The sequence below is a fragment of the Lepisosteus oculatus genome, chromosome 14 (genome assembly GCF_040954835.1).
Source record: "Lepisosteus oculatus isolate fLepOcu1 chromosome 14, fLepOcu1.hap2, whole genome shotgun sequence".
Taxonomy (NCBI): domain Eukaryota; kingdom Metazoa; phylum Chordata; class Actinopteri; order Semionotiformes; family Lepisosteidae; genus Lepisosteus; species Lepisosteus oculatus.
In genome coordinates, this window is record NC_090709.1 from 52,357,485 (window position 1) to 52,364,749 (window position 7,265).

General features: G+C 48.0%; 3 non-coding genes across 3 annotated transcripts; 1 reads left to right on the forward strand and 2 right to left on the reverse strand.

Annotated features, from left to right (window-relative positions):
• Positions 1–439: 439 nt before the first annotated feature.
• On the reverse strand, positions 440–511 carry trnap-agg (transfer RNA proline (anticodon AGG)). Its single transcript has one exon. It is a non-coding gene; the product is annotated as a tRNA-Pro (tRNA).
• A 3,738-nt stretch (positions 512–4,249) lies between these two features.
• On the forward strand, positions 4,250–4,322 carry trnaa-agc (transfer RNA alanine (anticodon AGC)). The gene has a single exon. It is a non-coding gene; the product is annotated as a tRNA-Ala (tRNA).
• Positions 4,323–5,076: 754 nt separating this feature from the next.
• trnap-agg (transfer RNA proline (anticodon AGG)) lies at positions 5,077–5,149 on the reverse strand. The gene has a single exon. It is a non-coding gene; the product is annotated as a tRNA-Pro (tRNA).
• Between the last annotated feature and the right edge of the window lie 2,116 nt (positions 5,150–7,265).

Here is a 7,265-nt window from a genome sequence, read left to right on the forward strand (position 1 = left end):
CAAATCTTGAAAGCTCTCAGTGAGAACATCATAGGCTGCAGGACGCCCCGTAACTTGATTACTTCAACAGAAAGAAGAGCAGACAGCTCGACAAATATGTGAGGCGCAGAGAGCGCAAGGCGAGCCGCACACGTTTCGGTGGCTGAGAGAGGGCAGTTTTTGCTTCTGCATTTCCCAAGTAAGGACGCATGACAACAAGCGATCGCGGTGCTCATCTACGACACAGTGGTGATGAGTTTTCAGTACGTGTTCTTTTGAACGAGCAATGAGGTTGCCGCCTTGGACAGCTGACTGCACGCTCTCATTGTGCCACGTGATGAGAATTCACCAGGCTCGTTCAGTCATTAGTCACATTCCATCGTTTGCCATAAGCAGACGCTGCGAAGTGATGTGGATATCAGTTCCCAGTCTTGTGGAAGAGGAGGAAAAGAGCACACGAGGGCTCGTCCGGGAGTTGAACCCGGGACCTCTCGCACCCTAAGCGAGAATCATACCACTAGACCAACGAGCCACAGCAACACTTTCCATTTCAATCTGTCTGCGAGCTTGAGGATGGGGAGAGGCGCCATTCGCTCGTCCAGTCAGACCTTCATCAATAAGTCAAGAAAGCTGCAATACACGACTGCCTTGCAGACGAAGGGCAGTGAACTGTGCCCGGTAAGAGGGGAACAAGCGGCACTAGGTGACGCCGAGGCATAAGTCCCAGCGAGGGGGGTTGGCTTATATGGTACAGTGCTTGCTTTGCATGTGGGAGATAGCAGGATCAATTCCCGCATCCTCCAGGTGTGTGCTTAGAGCTTGATGTGCCGAAAGGTGTTGTAGATTATGCCTGTGCTCCTTCGAGCAGGGGGGAATTAACCCTGCTGGCTCTGACGGCGAACGCAGTCGGTTTAGCAACTTTTTGCTCAGAGCGACTTTGGACATCATACTCCCAGGCTTTCTGCACGAATCTCTTGATATCAGTCATTTTCATGGTCTGTGCATCTGTATGCATTAAGATCATCTTTCTGACTGACGGGTGGAGATTCGCAATGAATAAACCCTTGAAATGTGTGTTCTCTTCGCAACCCTCATCATTTCGCCCTGCAAAATAAGTTCGTCTAAGTCTCTCGTAATATTCGCGAGGGGACTCTGCTCTCTCGTGCTTAATGTTAAGAGCGGCGGCTATCGCAGCAGTCGGGTCAATAAACGCACTGTATTCTTCGATAAGTGCTTGACAAAGCTGCTCAAAGTCATTACAGACTTCTTTCATCTGCCTAGCCATCCACTCATGTACAGCTCTGCTGGTAGTTTTCCTGACCAGAAACACTTTCTCCTGTTCTGTGGCGTTTGGCAGGTACTGCAGGTAATACCTGAGGTCTTGAATATAACTCTCGATATTATTCTCTGACACTGCGGGGTCAAATCTCTCTATGTCCTTCGCTAGCTCTCTCAGAGAATGGAGATTTATTCTCCTAGCTTCTCCGCTGACGGAGATATGGAAGAGATCGTGGTCAGACCTGTCGCTGCTAGAGAGAGTGCTTAATAGCGACTCGAATTCAGACCTTTTAGCAACCATCGTTAAACTTAAAGAGTATTACTTTTAAGTACGAAATCACAGTTTTACCACAGAAAACCACAAGATCAAGTATGCAATCAACCCGGTAGATCGCAAAAGATCACAAAACAATCAAGCACTGCTTAAAGAGCAAGGGGAACTTTTTCTTTCGGCTTTCAGCACACTGTATTGTTGTGTATGAAACCCGCGGCGTTTTATATTGAATTATTCCGCTTGGTTGACTCATTTCAGTCTTGCCACGCCCGTGCCAGGGACGCCAAATAATGTAGGGAAAACTGGTTCAGGGACGCCAAATAATGTAGATTATGCCGGTTCAGGGACGCCAAATATGTAATCATAGTGGCTCTCTGAAGGCACCAGTTCTGTAGGGTTTGGGCATTTACTGAGACAATTATTAATTGTAGCAGTAAATCACAAAGTTGATTCTTTTGATGGCTTTAGAATCCAACCATGCGACATAACTCAAACAACGCGCACACACAGGTACTAATACACGAGGATACATTTATTAATACATAGAATATGCATATAAACCTAACAGATCTTATCGAGAGGGTTATCAGAATACAAAAGATATATATTCAATCAGTTACAAAGAGTTATACATATCAAGAGGACATACGTTCAGTATATCATTCATTAAGACCGTTTCGTAAAGTGAACTTGGTTACAACTTCTACATTAGATACTCAAAACAAGTACATAACTCTTAGGAATTAAATTGATATCAACTGGTTTGGATAACAATTGAATTCTCGAGCTGTAATGCATTGAAGTTGAATACTCATCCAATCTCTGGGGATTCAGATCTCCTGCGGGCACAAAGAAACAGTTGCAGGCCGTTGCTGTCCAATCCGCGCTCTCTGGCTCGGTGCCAGGCTGTGCTGTGCGGCTTGCGACGGTGCGCTGCTGATGCTCATTGTTGGCTTTAACTAGCAAAGTTTGTGCACAGGAGAAAAGATGACTGTGGGTCCCAGCAAGTCAGGAAGAGGACCGGTTCGTTCCTGATGAAGAGCTAGTTCTGAATAGTGATTCAGCTTTCCACAGTTCCAACCTGTTCACGAGGCCTGCTGCTGGTTACTCTCTGGCAACCTCCACTCTAGACTCTTAGAACAAAGGAAAGTTCTGGCACTCAGACACACTGGCCGTTCCGTGGTTGTCCGGGCTGAGTCTCAGGATGGTCAGGAGGCGCGCTGCGAGAATGTCCTGCCCTTGGGAGCCTTCTGCTCCTGGGCCGTCCTGCCCTGGAATTCTTCTTTGAATTCCCTTTAGAATTGTTGGATCTGAATCTGAATCTGAATCTCACAGGCTCTCTGTGTTGCCTGTTTTTACCTGGAGGAACTTTAGCTCATTGATTGGCTGAAAGTTCCATGGGCATCAGAGTCCCACGTGGGTTACTCGGCCCTACCAGTCCCTGATTGGTTGATCAAGGTGAGATATGAGTCACTTAGTCCTGACACTTAGGAATGCAATCCAGATGTCCAACTCGCACTCCCTAGACAGATAGGCGCCAATGGGTGACCATTGATCATGATAGCCAGGCTTAGCTAAGTGCATCCCCCTTTGGGAGCTGTCCTTGGACCTTAAATCACCTTGCATGAATGGTTTCTCTGTGGCTGCACCACAGAGATGAACAGAGAAATGAGGCCTAATTTGGGAAAGCTCAGAAACACTTAATTCTGCCTTATTATTAAGCCTCGCCGCTACAGTGTCCTTTAGCCTGTGGTCCCGCCTTACATGGAGAGCATCGTGCAGCTGTCAAGCGTTTCGCAGCCACGCCCCCTTTTCATCTTCTCTCCGGCTTAAGCGTCACTCCGCCCCTCTCTCTTGACATTTCATGTCAGCATGTCAGAAGTCCGAGTGACATTTTTAATGGCTGACTGAGGGCACGATGCTGAAGCAGAGAGGCCACTTCAGCCACAGAGACTTGTGCTAGGTGAGATCTGAAAGACGGACTCGCAACAGAAACAGACCAAAAATGTATCGGTGAGATCAAAAGGCAAATGCAACATTCAGCAGAGGGCGTCTAAAGATTAGGGAACGGGCGACTGAAATCCATGTGAGGCAAACTTTCCGGTGTGTGTACTGCAGCTGGGCTTGTTGGCGTAATTGGTAGTGCGTCAGTCTCGTTTTCTGAAGGGCCTGAGTTTGATCCTCACACGGGGCAGGGCTGCTTCCTCTCTTGCTCTTTTCAAACACTTGCGGCAACGGTTCGCTCATAACCACTTCTGGAATGCGTGTCCTTTACACGGGCGAGAAGCAACGCCGCATCCCTTTTCTAAAGAACATTCACATTCAGAAATAAGTCAAGAAATTTGCCATTACTTTCGCTCGCACTGCTGTCAGCCTGCCCATGTTGCCAAAGAAAGATTCACTCGGCGTCAACATGACAGAACAGCGATCACTTGAAAACAATGTTCCACACTCCGTAAGCAAGAACTTCAGTGTTTGCAGTCACCCGATATGCCGATAGTCAAAGGAGCGCAAAACACGAAGCGTCAAAAGACAAGATGAGTTGATGGAAAGAGCGTTGAATTGATAAGCACAAAAGTTCAGCTCGTACAATAGGCAACGAAGGTCCCAGCGTCGTCATCTCACTTGAAAGGACTGCCTTGCAGACCAAGGGCAGTGGGCGGTGCCCGGTAAGAGGGGCAGAGGCGGTAAGACATGATGCCGAGAAGCATGAAGCAAGGGGGATTAGCTCAAATGGTAGAGTGCTCGCTTAGCATGCGAGAGGTAGCGGGATCGATGCCCGCATCCTCCAGGTCTGAGTTTGGATCTCCGGAAGCCTGGTGCTCTCATTTAGCCTCTGCGACTTCTGACAGGTGCTCCTCCGTTGCGGAGAGAATGTCCTTCAGTTGTCAAGCATTGAAGGGCCACACCTCCTTCCCAACCTCAGTCTGCACTGAGTGCGTCTCCGGCATTTTCTCGTCCAATTTGTCAGCTTAGCAAGTGAAAAGTATATCCGAGTGAAAACAGTGCTGATAATACTCTCACGAATTGTTAGAAGACGTGCTTTTGATCATCGATTGCTTAACAATCACATTCGTTCGACTTGAGCCATCAAGCTCGTAGTTTTCCTTCAAATCTTGAAAGCTCTCAGTGAGAACATCATAGGCTGCAGGACGCCCCGTAACTTGATTACTTCAACAGAAAGAAGAGCAGACAGCTCCACAAATATGCAAGGCGCAGAGAGCACAAGGCGAGCCACACACGTTTCGGTGGCTGAGAGAGGGCAGTTTTTGCTTCTGCATTTCCCAAGTAAGGACGCATGACAAGCGATCGCGGTGCTCATCTACGACACAGTGGTGATGAGTTTTCAGTACGTGTTCTTTTGAACGAGCAATGAGGTTGCCGCCTTGGACAGCTGACTGCAAGCTCTCATTGTGCCACGTGATGAGAATTCACCAGGCTCGTTCAGTCATTAGTCACATTCCATTATTTGCCATAAGCAGACGCTGCGAAGTGATGTGGATATCAGTTCCCAGTCTTGTGGAAGAGGAGGAAAAGAGCACACGAGGTCTCGTCCAGGAGTTGAACCCGGGACCTCTCGCACCCTAAGCAAGAATCATACCACTAGACCAACGAGCCACAGCAGCACTTTCCATTTCAATCTGTCAGCGAGCTTGAGGATGGGGAGAGGCGCCATTCGCTCGTCCAGTCAGACCTTCATCAATAAGTCAAGAAAGCCCCAATTACACGACTGCCTTGCAGACGAAGGGCAGTGAACTGTGCCCGGTAAGAGGGGAACAAGCGGCACTAGGTGACGCCGAGGCATCAGTCCCAGCGAGGGGGGTTGGCTTGTATGGTACAGCGCTTGCTTTGCATGTGCGAGGTAGCAGGATCAATTCCCGCATCCTCCAGGTGTATGCTTAGAGCTTGATGTGCCGAAAGGTGTCCTTTAGCCTGTGGTCCCGCCTTGCATGGAGAGCATCGTGCAGCTGTCGAGCGTTTCGCAGCCACGCCCCCTTTTCATCTTCTCTCCGGCTTAAGCGTCACTCCGCCCCTCTCTCTTGACATTTCATGTCAGCATGTCAGAAGTCCGAGTGACATTTTTAATGGCTGAGTGAGGGCACGATGCTGAAGCAGAGAGGCCACTTCAGCCACAGAGACTTGTGCTAGGTGAGATCTGAAAGACGGACTCGCAACAGAAACAGACCAAAAATGTATCGGTGAGATCAAAAGGCAAATGCAACATTCAGCAGAGGGCGTCTAAAGATTAGGGAACGGGCGACTGAAATCCATGTGAGGCAAACTTTCCGGTGTGTGTACTGCAGCTGGGCTTGTTGGCGTAATTGGTAGTGCATCAGTCTCGTTATCTGAAGGGCCTGAGTTTGATCCTCACACGGGGCAGGGCTGCTTCTTCTCTTGCTCTTTTCAAACACTTGCGGCAACGGTTCGCTCATAACCACTTCTGGAATGCGTGTCCTTTACACGGGCGAGAAGCAACGCCGCATCCCTTTTCTAAAGAACATTCACATTCAGAAATAAGTCAAGAAATTTGCCATTACTTTCGCTCGCACTGCTGTCAGCCTGCCCATGTTGCCAAAGAAAGATTCACTCGGCGTCAACATGATAGAACAGCGATCACTTGAAAACAATGTTCCACACTCCGTAAGCAAGAACTTCAGTGTTTGCAGTCACCCGATATGCCGATAGTCAAAGGAGCGCAAAACACGAAGCGTCAAAAGACAAGATGAGTTGATGGAAAGAGCGTTGAATTGATGAGCACAAAAGTTCAGCTCGTACAATAGGCAACGAAGGTCCCGGCGTTGTCATCGCACTTGAAAGGACTGCCTTGCAGACTAAGGGCAGTGGGAGGTTGCTGTTTTGAGACGGAGGCATTGGGATGGTGGGCCGAGATCTATTCTTCTTAAGGAATTCTTCATCGTGAAAGATCGGTCCACAGGTCTTCCAAAGAACTCGGGGAATCATGTGCTACTGAATGGAGTGAAGTGCTGAAACACATGACATGCCCCCTTGATCTCACATGCACAATTCTGCTGCAACATGCACAGCTACCGTCCACACCAGGCAGTGGGGCTTCAGCAGAATTTGCTACGCTACCTGCAATTACATATCCAGCTGCACACATATACATGGCCCTTCTTTCCTTTTCAGGATCTCAAAAAAAAGCATAGTGTGGTTTTCCTGCCACCTGATTGACCTCATCTCCCTCAGAATGTGCCCCGCCACATTCATTGCTGAAGCAGGACGGAGGCTAACGGACATGTCATAACAGTGAGGTTCAACGATCTCTCCAAAATATGGTGGTTGTAGTGGAAGAGATATGTTTTAAATTGTACCTTGGTATTTCATACTCTCTCTAGAATGTTATCCATTTCTATTTTATTTTGACAGGAACTGTTAAAAGGCTAATGACACTAGATGAAAAGAGAAGAAAGAAAACACAACATTTCAGCCGTGGAGGCTTCTTCAGGTGTGAGGGCTCCACGGCTGAAATGTTGTGTTTTCTTTCTTTTCTTTTAAGCATGGAATAGACCTATTACTTGTTCCTTTGTAGCCTACACATGGTGATGCAGCTCCCCACCTAAACTGCAAATGATACTAGATGCCTGGTAGTTTGTGGTACTTGGTTATTGTCTTATGTTTGCTCAAACTGCATATGTGTTGTAGCAGCGATGCTTATTAATAAGAAAGAATTAAGTGTTCTGAGCCTTCCCAAATGAAGCCCCATCTCTGTTCA